The sequence below is a fragment of the Somniosus microcephalus genome, chromosome 15, assembly GCF_052327205.1.
Source record: "Somniosus microcephalus isolate GS21.2 chromosome 15, FLI_Smic_1.0, whole genome shotgun sequence".
NCBI classification, from domain to species: Eukaryota; Metazoa; Chordata; class Chondrichthyes; order Squaliformes; family Somniosidae; genus Somniosus; species Somniosus microcephalus.
In genome coordinates, this window is record NC_141001.1 from 55,023,333 (window position 1) to 55,036,693 (window position 13,361).

General features: G+C 45.6%; 1 long non-coding RNA gene across 1 annotated transcript; it reads right to left on the reverse strand.

Annotated features, from left to right (window-relative positions):
* Positions 1-3,072: 3,072 nt before the first annotated feature.
* Positions 3,073-7,423, reverse strand: LOC147106744 (uncharacterized). The gene is made up of 2 exons (XR_015080982.1): positions 7,221-7,423; positions 3,073-3,941 (listed from the first exon to the last, which is right to left on the reverse strand). It is a non-coding gene; the product is annotated as an uncharacterized LOC147106744 (long non-coding RNA).
* Between the last annotated feature and the right edge of the window lie 5,938 nt (positions 7,424-13,361).

Below are 13,361 nucleotides of genomic sequence, written 5' to 3' on the forward strand. Positions count from 1 at the left end.
TGAAGAAAAATTCTTCCCTGTTCATTGAAGATATTTTTCTCTTTAGGTAACCCCTCCTATCCCCATCTCCAATTTGATACTTCACACCCATGCCTGGGGTGATAGTCCAGACAAGTGACCTGCTTGGAGGCCTCCACCATTGCTGCTCTTCTAACAGTGGTAAGAATGTGAAATAGTGAATACCACAGGACTAAAAGGGTGGGATGGACATTGAGTGCAGTATCAAAGTATGAACTAAATGACAACCACAGTCGCTGTGTAAGTACATCACGAGTCCTGCTGGCTGAACGAACACAGTCCTGTCCACAATGAATAATTTTTAAAAATCAGTTGTTAATAGGAACTCTCCTTTGTATTGTCCACACCACATGTTTCTTATTCCAGTCCTTGCCTGCCCTCCAATCCTCAGATAAACATAGTGCTTCCACACAGACAGCACAGTTTTACGTGGATTTACCGAGATCACACAGTGCCATTATAAAATAATGAACATTAGTAGCCAGAGGAAAATCCAAGCTCCAACTGCAACATTTACAATGAAACCTAGAAAGTCCAAATATTCTGATGGTACCTCGACACATATAAATATGAAGGATAGACATTGAACATCGAATTTTTGAACGATACCAATATTTGCGGTGATATCTTGTAAATGCCTTTGACTGATCCTCCATGATTAAAACATGCAAATTTTTAACTTCATTACATCACATAAATCAATCAATCTCTGATCTGTCATTTCTAAAAGTCCTTGGTGCAATATACATTGTAAAAAATTTTTTTTCTTTATTCATTGATGGGATGTGGGCGTTGCTGGCTAGGCCTGCATTTAGTGCCCATCCCTAATTGCCCTTGAGAAGATGGTGGTGAGCTGCCTTCTTGAACCGCTGCAGTCCATATGGTGTAGGTACACCCACAATGCTGTTAGGAAGGGAGTTCCAGGATTTTGGCCCAGCGACAGTGAAGGAACGGCGATATAGGTCCAAGTCAGGATGGTGTGTGGCTTGGAGGGGAACTTGTAGGTGGTGATGTTCCCATGCATCTGCTGCCCTTGTCCTTCTAGAAACATAGAAGATAGGAGCAGGAGTAGGCCATTCGGCCCTTCGAGCCCGCTCCGCCATTCAACGAGATCATGGCTGATCATCCAAACCCTAGCACCCAGTCCCTACACCGACAGCCATCCCACCCAAGCCCTATCCCCGTAACCCCGCGTATTTAATCCCCCCTAACACTAAGGGTCAATTTTTATCATGGCCAATCAACCTAACCCGCACATCTTTGGACTGTGGGAGGAAACCGGAGCACCCGGAGGAAACCCACACAAACACGGGGAGGATGTGCAAACTCCACACAGACAGTCACCCGAGGCCGGATTTGAACCCGGGTCCCTGGCGCTGTGAGGCAACAGTGCTAACCACTATGCCACCGTGCTAGAGTGGTAGAGGGCGCGGGTGGAAGGTGCTGTTGGAGGAGCTTTGGCGAGTTGCTGCAGTGCATCTTGTAGATGGTACACACTGCAGCCACAGTGCGCCGGTGGTGGAGGGAGTGACTGTTGAAGGTGGTGGATGGAGTGCCAATCAAGCGGGCTGCTTTATCCTGATTCCTCTCTAATAGATTTACCTGAAAGAAAATTATGATGTGTAAAATGTGTGATAAATTGTCATAGTATTTCTTTCTCTAAATTATTTTTGTATTTAGCACTTCATCGTAATAGGATGTTGTGATGCAATCCGTGAACTTGATGTGGAGAAGTACCTTCTTCTGTTTAGAATGAGTAATGTTACATTGATCTAGAGCAGTGTGTTGTACTGTAAAGTCGTAACAGTATGTGAGGCTGTACCACACCATGCTGATTTGACACCACACCCAGAAATTCGGGTCAGAGGCTTCCCGCGGGTGCAAGCCTCTGACCTGCACTTACCTAGCGCGCCGGCCGTTGTGCTGTGGGCCCGCGTGGGATTCCGATCCTGGGCCTGCTCCAACTGCCGGCGTGCAGTGCTTGCGTATCCCAGGGGTGCAGTTAGTTCGAAGCGTCCCCTGGGATCACGTGGGCCGTGGAAAGCCAATGGTAGCAGGGAATGCCCATTCATAAATTTGACAGGAAGAGCTGTCAAATATATGAATACAATTCAGCCCCAAAACATAACTAAAACTTCAAATAAATTTTTTAAAAATCACATTAAAAAAAAAACTATAAATTACATAAAATAACTATTTTAAACAATAATTTAAATTTTTGAAAAATGTAATTACAGTTTCTAACGGGGCTAAAAATAAACTTACCTTTCTTTAAAGTGTTTAAAAATAATAAACCTGTGGAAAAAATGTTTTAATTTTACTTAATTCACCACTTACCTTGTTAAAAGCAGGCTTGCGACTGCTTTTTAGAAGTGTAGCTCCTGGAGATTTACCCTCCCGGAGAAACCTGCAAAAAAAACGGAAGTTCCAGGCATACGCGCTGCCTCTCCGGCGCACGCGTTCGACCTGTGAACCCCTTCCTTTAAGGGAACAGAAGTTCCGGTTTCCCGCGCATGCGCAGTGCATGCATGGAACCGGCACTTTCGTTGGGCCTACGCGTGAGTACCCAGCGCGTACTCACCCGTGGGGACCCGAAGTTCTGGCCCTACATTCTATTCATTGTGTCCTTTTGATCTAGAATGCTAGGTTGTGCTGCACAGAATTGTGTTGCGGTTGAACAGGATATGATGCTGCATGGTACCATGCTAATCGAGAAGAGTCTATTAATCTGGTATGAAATTGATGTTGGAATAGTAAATAATGATGTACTGTATCATATGAATATAGAATATATATTATCCCACATAGGTATAGAATAATAGGTTAGGCTGTGCTGTATCACATTGGTGTGGAACAGAACTTTATTTTACACAGGATCGCATTGGAATAACAGTGCACTGTATGGTATCACATTGATCTCCAAATGTATATTATAATGGATGGTGCTATATTGTTCTAGAACGTTATACTATGCTATGTGACATAACATTAATTGATAACAGCATATAATGCTGGACAGTATTATATTCGAAAGCACTATGCTGTAGGCTAGCATTTTGTTCTGGAACCTTTTATTCACGCATAGTATGACGACCAATATATTTACAGCCCCTCGTTAGACAGTAAAAAAAAAACATTTAAGTGAATATTCAACAGTAACAGCATTAAAACAGGAAAATTAACTTAACGTTTTGTTTTCAAAACTGGACCATTTTCTTCCTCTCTTCCCCAAATTTGACTTGATTTGACTTTTGGTTTACCGTTATTTGTTGCATTGGTGACCTTGATAGGGAGGTGGGGGGCACATGGAATAAGTACATTGCACAAAGCTGGGACACTGAACTGGAAAAGACTTCTAGAGAGCATGAGCAATATCTGTTGACAATTCCTATGAAGTCATCACATACACAAATCTGATGATTTTGGCCCTTTGGGGGCTTGGTTGAAATCTTCTCTGCTGGTGGAAAGATTAAATTCACTTGTGAATCATGGCCGAAGGCTCTCTTCAGCCAAAGTAACACAAACATCCATTTTACATTGGGAATCTTTTCTGTGTTAGTGAAGATCCTTTTTGCAGAACTTTGTAAGGACTATTATTAGCAGGAATCTGAGTGACTGTGTTCACTGCTGGTAAAAGGCAGCAGAATACGTTCATACCAAAGATATTCAGGCTGTGTCTGCTGGGCTAGAGTTACTTCTAGGTATTTATATCCTAGACCACATGAGCCTCTATTTTAGCATTCCAGATCTTGTAATGTGGCTTGTCCTGCTCGACACATTGGGAGGGTTTCCACCTTTTGCCAAGTTCAAAACTAGGTAGGGGCCAGATCATGGCAGGGCAGTAGTGGGCTGTGCTTAACTGTAGTTAAACTCCATGCCCAGTTATTCATCTTTCTTCAGGCTCCTGAGTTTGCTTGCTGATACTGAAAATTAATTGAAAACCTTGATTAATGCCTCAGCAACATATGAGGTAAATTGAAAAAAAGTAATTGAATTTTATTTGAAAGGACGGACAGCTTTTGCTTGACCCACCTATTGGAAACTTCTGGATGGGCCATTCAAGAGCTGGATTACCCAGTCCAAGGTTGGAACCTGCAGCCTAACTACTAACCACAGCTGAGGTGTTGTAAACTGCGGCAGGACTAGACTCTCTGATGCAGCTTCAGGCCCCTTCTCTCATGGCCATGATCTTCATGGATGGTATGGAAACCCATTTGCCTCAATGAACTACCACATTAAACATTCACTCCCTCCACCATTGGTGCGCCGTGGCTGCAGTGTGTTCCATCTACAAGATGCACTGCAGCAACTCGCCAAGGCTTCTTCGACAGCATCTCCCAAACCCACGACCTTTACCACCTGGAAGGTCAAGGGCAGCAGGCGCTTGGGAACACCACCACCTCCAAGTTCCCCTCCCATCACACACCATCCTGACTTGGAAGTATATCGCCGATCCTTCATCGTCGTTGGGTCAAAATCCTGGAACTCCCTCCCTAACAGCACTGTGGGAGTACCTTCATCACACGGACTGCAGCAGTTCAAGAAGGTGGCTCACCATCACCTTCTCAAGGGCAACTAGGGATGAGTAATAAATGCTGGCCTTGCCAGCGATGCCCACATCCCATAAACGAATATTAAAAAAATCTCCAAGGAACCTTAGCAAATCTGATGTCAATGGAAGTCAAAGGGATAACCCTTCAGTGGCTGAAGTCATACCTGATGCAAAAGAAGATGCTTGTGCCTGTCAGAGACCAGTCATCACAGCCCCAGGACATCACTGCAGGAGTTCCTCAGGGAAGCATCCTTGGCCCAACCACCTTCAGCTATTTCATCAATGACTTTCCTTCCACTATAAGATCAGGAGTGGAGCTGTTAACAGAGGATTCCACAGAGTTCAGGTTCATTCCCAACTCCTCAGATAATGAAGCAGACTCTGCCTGTCTAACAGCAGGATCTGGATAACATCCAAGCTTGGGCTGACAAGTGCCTGATAACGTTTGCACACCATCACCTCCAAATTCCCCTCCAAGACTCTACCATCCTGCTGTATATCATTGTTTCTTCATCGTCATTGCTGGATATCCTAGAACTCTCTACCTAACACCATTATGGAAAAATTATTACCAAACGTTACTGCGGTTTTAGGAGAAGGCCCACCACTACTTGCTTAGGCCATTAGAGATGGGCAGTAAATGCAGCCTTGCCAGCATCACCCACATCCCGAGAAAAAGAAGTTAATCTTTTCACCTTGACCCATTCTTTTTCCTTTCCAGAGGATTTTATTTCTCTTTGTCATCTGAAGTTGATGACTCATAATGGCTGCCAGCCACTCTCCAACACCTCACCCAAGTGGCCAGTCTTCATGCATGTGAATGAACAGTGAGTCCTGACAAGTTTTTCATTTGGGTGGTGTCACAGCTGATCCTAATCCTGTCATCAAGGAACATTCACACAGCTACTTTCTAGAAGGGTAACTTGGATAACAATTAAGTGTAGGTACATTGACTTTTTGTTTAAAACCCAACAGACTCTGATCCCACTGTGGCTGCTGACCGCACCCACCCTACCTCTCCGCAGGTAAGATCAGCTAATTTGATTTGGTCTCAAATTTGGGACCGCCACAACTTGGTGCATTTACACACTGAGCCATTGGAGGGAGCATAAGCTCCCTCTTGTTTTTCTACCAGTTTTTCCTTTTGGTATTTTTGAGCCAAACACTTATTACAGCTTAGAGGAGAGGTGAGCATCTCACACGCATGCCTCTGAAACGGCCACTAAAAGGTGCAGGATGATTTCCTCACTGATTCCATCCATCCGGCCAATGCTTGGGTACAACCTGCAGCAACATTGTAAAGAATGGGGACTTTGTGACACAGAGATCAAACCATTGACGTGGCACCTGGCATTATTCCCTCCAACACCTCATGGACTGTTTGTTATGTTGATGGGAAAAAAATCCTAATACACTCTGTCATTTAAAAGTTATTCCTTCGAGTTATTTCTGTCTGTTTTTGCCTGTGGGCTGAGATGGGGCAGGCTCTTTACAGTTTGAATCACTCTGCCCAGCTGCACTGCATGCACCAGGAGCAGACTGCCCAGTAATTGATGCTACAGTTCTTAGGATTATTCATTCCCTGACTCAAAGACATAACGGGAAATAATGTGTCACTTGCAGACTTGATGAGAATGAATGAATGAATCTTGAGTCACGGTGCAGTATTCAAAGAAATATTATCCCACATCACACTGCACTCCCGTCCTTTTAAAGAAATTTGGCCCGAATATTTTGTTCACCATAGAAACACGAACAATGTGTGAGTTAGTTCCAGTGGGAAGTACAATCCCAGCATCTCAGTGTAAACATTTTACTTTGTTTTCCAGCATGAAATGTAACAATCTGTGGGATGATGAATATAAATTGAAATTAATTAAATTCCTGATTCACTTTCATAGGAATGTTTTCTTTCAGTCTCTTTTATCTCTCTCTCTCTTAATCCCATCTTTCTTTCCTTCTCTTTATTTTGCTTTCTGTACCTGATTTTACATTGAATTAAACGTTTTAACTTACACTTCTTGCTTTAGACTCTGCGGGCTCGATTTTAATAGCCCTGAGGAGGCGGGTTGGCAGCGAAAATTGGAAAAAATGGCTTCAGACAGCCAACCCGCCTCCATCCCGCTCCCACCTGATTTTCGTGAGTGTCTGTTCAGCCGCTTCCAAACTGACCCGACGGGAACCAGTGGGACAGGTAGTTAAGACTGTAACCGGTTTTTGTGGTGGCCAATTTCCTATGGCCCCTGCCGCAATCGCCAATTATTGTAAATGGTTTTGCCCCACCCGTAGCGAGCATGCAAACCCCCTTACTACAAGTTCTGGATGATAGGGATTACTGAGGACAGATTTGTACATGGACAGCCTTTTTGGGCTCACCCGTACAGTGTTTATTAAGGTTGACAAAAACCACTCCACTCGCATACAGTACGAGCAGTGTGAACACAACAGTACAGTTTAAAACAGTACAACCCTGACTTGTCCAACAAGCCCCTGCCGTGCTGACTTACCATGGCCTAAAAACACCCTCCTGTGAACTAAACTATCACAGGACCTTTCCAACGCTAAACCCCCTCTGGTTTGGTAGGAACATACAGGCACCCCGTCACACAGCTAAGTGATCTTGTGGGTGTGTAGACTTGGCAATGCTCACCTAGATTGCCCCTTTTGATCTTGCTTGCAGCTTCCTCCCGTATGTCTCGGTTACCTGGTTCTGTACCAGCCTTGCGGCATGCGAATCCCAGCCTTAGTTGAAGTCCGTCTCGGTCGGAAGAGCAAGGCTCTGCTCCTCTTGATGTTCCATTGTGTGGAGGGCAGGAGAGAGAGAGAGAAAGAGCTGTCCAAACTGCTCTCTAAATATAGCCCTCCAATACACAGACCGCTGTCTGTGGGTTTAATGGACACATGGGGGTCGATTTTAACTCAGGTGCGGGCAATTGTCGGGTTCCCCAAATTTCGTGATTCCCACACGAATCTAAATGGATGTGTGAGATTGATGCAATTTTAACTCAATTGGCCAATTGATTTCTAACGTGTGGGAAGCCTTTGCAAATGGGTTTTTCATGACTGCAAGTCCCCTCCGATGATGTCATCATTGCTGCTGCATTTAAGGTGCACAGCAAGCCTTGCTTCCTCTGCAGGCTTCCAAGCTTACCCCTTATGATGGCACAGGAGCCTGCAGGAACAATGGCCAGCGGGAGGGCAAGAGCTGCACCTAAATTTGATGAGGCATCACTGCAGGTATTGTTGGATGGGGCTAGGGCCCACAGGGAGGTTCTGTTCCCTTCTTCAGGGAGGAAGAGACCTTCCAGTCAGACCAAGGCTGTGTGGCTACAGGAGGCTGGGGAAGTCAACTCCTTGGGGCTCACACGGCGCACCTGGATGCAGTGCAGGAAAAGATTCCATGACCTTCATTGCACTGGAAAAGTAAGTATGAAGTTTCCATCACCCTCAATCTGACCCCCATTGCCTTTCCTGCGGAGTGCGAATCGGCGGGAATGGTGGAGTGGCGACTGTATAAAAGGCTCCAAGAGACCAGGTAGGCCTCAGTGCGGAGCGAGAGTCGGCGGGAATCGCGGAGCGGCGGCTGTACAAAAGGCTCCCAGAGACCAGGTAGGCCTCAGTGTGCAGCGGGAATCGGCGGGAATCGCGGAGCGGCGGCTGTATAAAAGGCTCCCAGAGACCAGGTAGGCTTACTAATCTCCAATCTCGGAACTCAGAGGGAAGGAGAGAAGTAAAAAGTAATCGAAGTGTGACGTCACCAGAAAGCAGGTAAGTGATTGGTTGGTGAGTATTTCTCTCTTTTTAAACCTTAACTCTGTGGTATATAGTTTCTAAAGTCTCTGTGGTGTAGCGGGGACTGTCTGTAAACCAGGGCCCTTAAGTATATAATTTAACTGTAGTGTAATTGGTGGGATTGATTTGATTTAATTTAAATTAATTAAAGGGGAAGTCATGGCAGGACAGCCTGGTGCCGTGGTATGCTCCTCCTGCACTATGTGGGAACTCAGGTACACTTCCTGTGTCCCTGACAACCATGTGTGCAGGAAGGTTGTCCAGTTGCAACTACTGGCAGACCGTATTGCAGTGCTGAAGCAGCGAGTGGATACATATTGGACCATTTGCGATGCTGAGGACGTCGTGAATAGCACATTTAATCAGTTGGTCACACCGCAGGTAAAGGTGGCACAGGCAGAAAGGGAATGGGTGACCAACAGGCAGAGTAGTAGGCACAGGCAGGTAGTGCAGGGGTCCCCTGTGGCCATCCCCCTCTCAAACCGATATACCGCTTTGGATACTGATGGGGGGGGATGGCTTACCAGGGGAAGGCAGCAGCAGCCAACTTCCTGGCACCAGGGGTGGTTCTGCTGCACAGGACGGGAGGAAAAAGAAGGGTTGAGCTATAGTAATAGGGGATTCTATTGTAAGGGGAATAGATAGGCGTTTCTGCGGCCGCAAACGAGACTCCAGGATGGTGTGTTGCCTCCCTGGTGCAAGGGTCAAGGAGGTCTCAGAGTGGCTGCAGAACAGCTTGGAAGGGGAGGGTGAACAGCCAGTTGTCGTGCTGCATATAGGTACTGTAAAGTCTGTGTGTTCTAGTTGTAATTAATAACACACAGACTACAAGATTAAAGTTCAACAGGTCTTTACTGGTTGGAGGTCAGGACTATACTAAATACAATCTTACTACACAGTGCTTATATACCGGTGGTCACCACCGGTATTACGTATACAGCAGCCAGAGAAAGTAGTACATCTCTTAAGGTGGAACAGGCTTAAGTTCTCTTAAGGTGGAACAGGTTACATACACCACAATCCTCCCTTTTTAGCTTAATAGTCATATCCCCATTTAACATAACATCATAACATATATACATATATAACTTCAGGTATAAACAGTTCAAAGGTTCAGTCTCTCAGGAGGCCTTCTGATTCGGTCTGGATAACGCCTTTCAGTGGTCTCTGATTCTTGTTGCTGAGGTGACTCTTCTTGTTGGTTTCCTATGTATTGGACGTCATCATCAGGTACAGTCGCTGCCGAGGTAGATGCTTCAGGTTCATTAACGTCTTCCACAGTTGTCTCTGTCGCAACCATGGGTTCGACCCTTGCTCTCGATTCTACCAGTTGATCCGCATGACGCCTTATCACATTGTTACCGATATCTACTGTGTACATCAGAGGTACTTGTCTGGCCCGAATTGTTCCGGACTGCCATTTTTCGTTTCCATAGCCCCTTGCCAACACTGGTTGTCCTACTTCGAAACTTCGAGTGGACTTGTTATTAATATGCCGGAACTGTTTGTTTTCCACTTCCCTCCGCACATTTGGTTTTAACAAGTCCAACCTGGACCGCAACCTCCTGTTATAAAACATCATGGCAGGACTTTGGTTAGTCACTGCATGAGCGGCGTTTCGATACGCCATTAGGAAATTGTCCACCTTGTGCTGTAGCGGAATCTGATCATCGTTCATGGCCTTTATTGCCTTTTTGAATGTTTGGACAAATCTCTCGGCCAACCCGTTTGTCGCCGGATGATATGGGGCAGAGGTATAATGTTTCACCCCATTCTTCTTTAAGAATTTTTGGAATTCTTCCGACACGAACTGTGGTCCGTTGTCCAAACAGATCTGTTCTGGCAATCCGTTCCTTGCGAATATTGTTCTTAACACCGCAATTGTCTTTTCTGAAGTAGTGGTATTCATCTTGATCACTTCTGGCCATTTGGAATGTGCGTCCACCGCAATTAGGAACATGGAGTCCATGAATGGACCAGCAAAGTCCATATATACGTGTTGCCATGGGGCTGAAGGCCATTCCCATGGGTGTAGTGGTGCGATCGGAGGTGCATTTTGCACTTTTTGGCACCCAGCGCAGCTTTTTGTCAACTCCTCTATCTGTTGGTCAATACCCGGCCACCATACATAAGCCCTAGCAAGACTTTTCATCTTAACTCCCCCCAGATGACCTTCATGCAGTTCTTTTAGAACTCCTTCCCTTAACTTGGGAGGAATAATCACTCTTGTCCCGTACATCAAAGTACCATGGCAGACGGACAGCTGGTCTCGCCTTGCCGAGAATGCCGGTAACAGAGGATCACCACGTGTTGGCCATCCTTTCACTGTCACCTCGTAGACTCTGGACAGTGTCGGGTCATTCCTGGTTTCTCTTTCAATACTTGCATTGGTGACTGGTAAACACTCGATGATGGTCGAATGAAATAACTCAACAGGGTCAACTTTCGTCGTTTCTTCTTCTTCAGGTAGTGGCAGGCGTGACAGCCCATCAGCATTGCCATGCTGCTTCGTACCTTTGAATTCTATTTGATATTGATGTGCCCCTAGGAAAAGGGACCATCTCTGGAGACGTTGTGCTGTCATCACTGAAACACCCTTCTTAGGGTTAAAAATGGATACCAATGGCTGATGGTCTGTCAGAAGTGTGAATTTTTGGCCCTGCAGGTAATGATTAAACTTCTTCACTCCCCATACAATGCTGAGAGCCTCCCTATTGATCTGCGCATAGTTGCGCTCAGCGGAGGTCAATGATCTGGATGCAAACGCGACTGGCCTTTCCGTGCCATTTGGCAACTTGTGTGAGAGTACTGCCCCAATACCATATGGAGAAGCATCACAAGCCAACCGAATAGGCAGTGTCGGGTTGAAGTGAGCCAACACTTCCTCTGAGGTGATCAATTCTTTGCTTTTGCGAAATGCCTTCTTACAGTTTTCGCTCCATTCCCATGGTACCCCCTTCTGTAAAAGAGCGTTTAGCGGGTGCAGTACCGTGGATAGATTTGGTAGAAATTTATGGTAATAGTTAATCAATCCTAGAAACGACCTCAACTGAGAGACATTATCCGGAGCGGGAGCCTTTACAACTGCCTCTATCTTGTCAGGAGACTTATGAAGCCCCTCCCGGTCAATGACATGGCCACAGTACGAGATCCGCTTCTGGAAGAACTCACATTTCTGCCGATTAACTCTAAGTCCATACTCTTTCAGTCTGTTGAGCACCAGTTCCAAGTTTGCGAGGTTTTCTTCATCACCATCACCTGTAATCAGAATATCATCCAGGTAACATTGTGTGCCTGGAATTCCCTGTAATACCTGCTCCATGGCCCTCTGCCAAATTGCTGGAGCCGATGCCACTCCAAAAACCAGCCTATTGTACCGGTACAAACCTCGATGCGTGTTGATCGTGAGGTATTGGCGTGACTCTTCTTCAACCTCCATCTGCAAGTACGCCTGCGCCAGGTCTATCTTGGTGAAGTGTTTCCCGCCAGACAACGAAGCAAAAATATCCTCAATCCGCGGAAGCGGATACTGCACCGTGTGAAGCACCGGATTAACGGTGATTTTGAAATCTCCACAGATGCGAACATTCCCTGGTTCTCCTGGCTTGTTGCTCGAAGGACGTTTCATAACGGGAACAATGGGCGTAGCCCACTCACTCCAATCTACCTTAGACAGTACACCTGAACATTCTAGCACTTCCAGTTCCGCTTCTACAGTAGGTCGTATTGCATAGGGTACCGGTCTGGCTTTAAAAAATTTTGGGTGTGCATGTTCATCAATCTTGATGTTTGCCGTAATTCCTCTCAGTGTTCCCAGTCCCTGCTGGAACACCTCTTTAGCATCATCCAATATTCTGGACAATCGTTTAGGTTTGACATCTGTTTCCCCGGAATCTACCGTTAGTGCTTTTAAGGAGTGCCAGTCCATATTCATTTTCCTAATCCACTCCCGTCCCAGTAGTGGTGGACCTCCTTCAGGTGGCACATATAAGTCCATTACTTGGCTTTCTTCGCCCTTGTGGACCACTTTTACCTCTATCTTTCCGATGGGGTACACTCTTTGCCCCGTGTATGTTTTCAATATAATCTCCGCATCCCGTAGGGGAATATGTTGGAATAACCTTTTGTAATCTTTCTTGTTCATGACCGTCAACGCCGATCCAGTGTCCAATTCCATCTTTACTTGGACTCCTGCTATCTGAAGGGTGACCCAAATTGTCTGGAGATCTGCATCCTTACCAACGTTGTGTACTCTTAAGCTACCCAGTTCATTACTGCTAGCGTCTGAATCTGACTTCTGTTCGGTCGAACTGTTCTTTGTCACCTTGTGTACCTTTATGTATTTTCCTTGCGGTGACTTTTTGTTGCTGGTCTTCTTTCCTGACCGGCATACTTTAGCTATGTGGCCAAGCCTGCCACACGTTCTGCATTCTTGGTTTTTAAACCAACACTGGTTCTGATCGTGCGTTGTCTTTCCGCAACGATAACATTTTACAGTACTCAAACCCAATTTATTTGTACTGAGTTCCGGTGACCGTAGCTGCATTACTGCCGTGCCTCTCGCTGCGGCTTCGTGTGCTGCTGCCATAGTGACCGCTTTCTCAAGCGTCAGCTCATTCTCCTCGCGCAATTGCTTTTGTGTATCTTCTTTTAATAAACCACACACAAATTTATCTCGTAGCGCCTCTGTCAGTCTCATTCCAAATTGACAGTACTTTGCTAGCTTACGCAATTCCATTAAATATTCAGCATTGCTTTCATCCTTCAGCTGCCTTCTGCTGTAAAATTTAAATCGTTCCGCTAGCATCAGCGGCATGGGGTTTAGGTGATTTTTCAGGACAGTAACAATCTCCTCGAACGTCTTATCCGCCGGTTCATCTGGTGATAAAAGGTGTTTCAATTGCCCGTATGTCTTCGCACCCATTAAGTTTAATAATGTTAGTGCTTTCTCTTCATCTGGGATTTTATTTGCTTTACAATAATTTTGTATGCGTTCTAC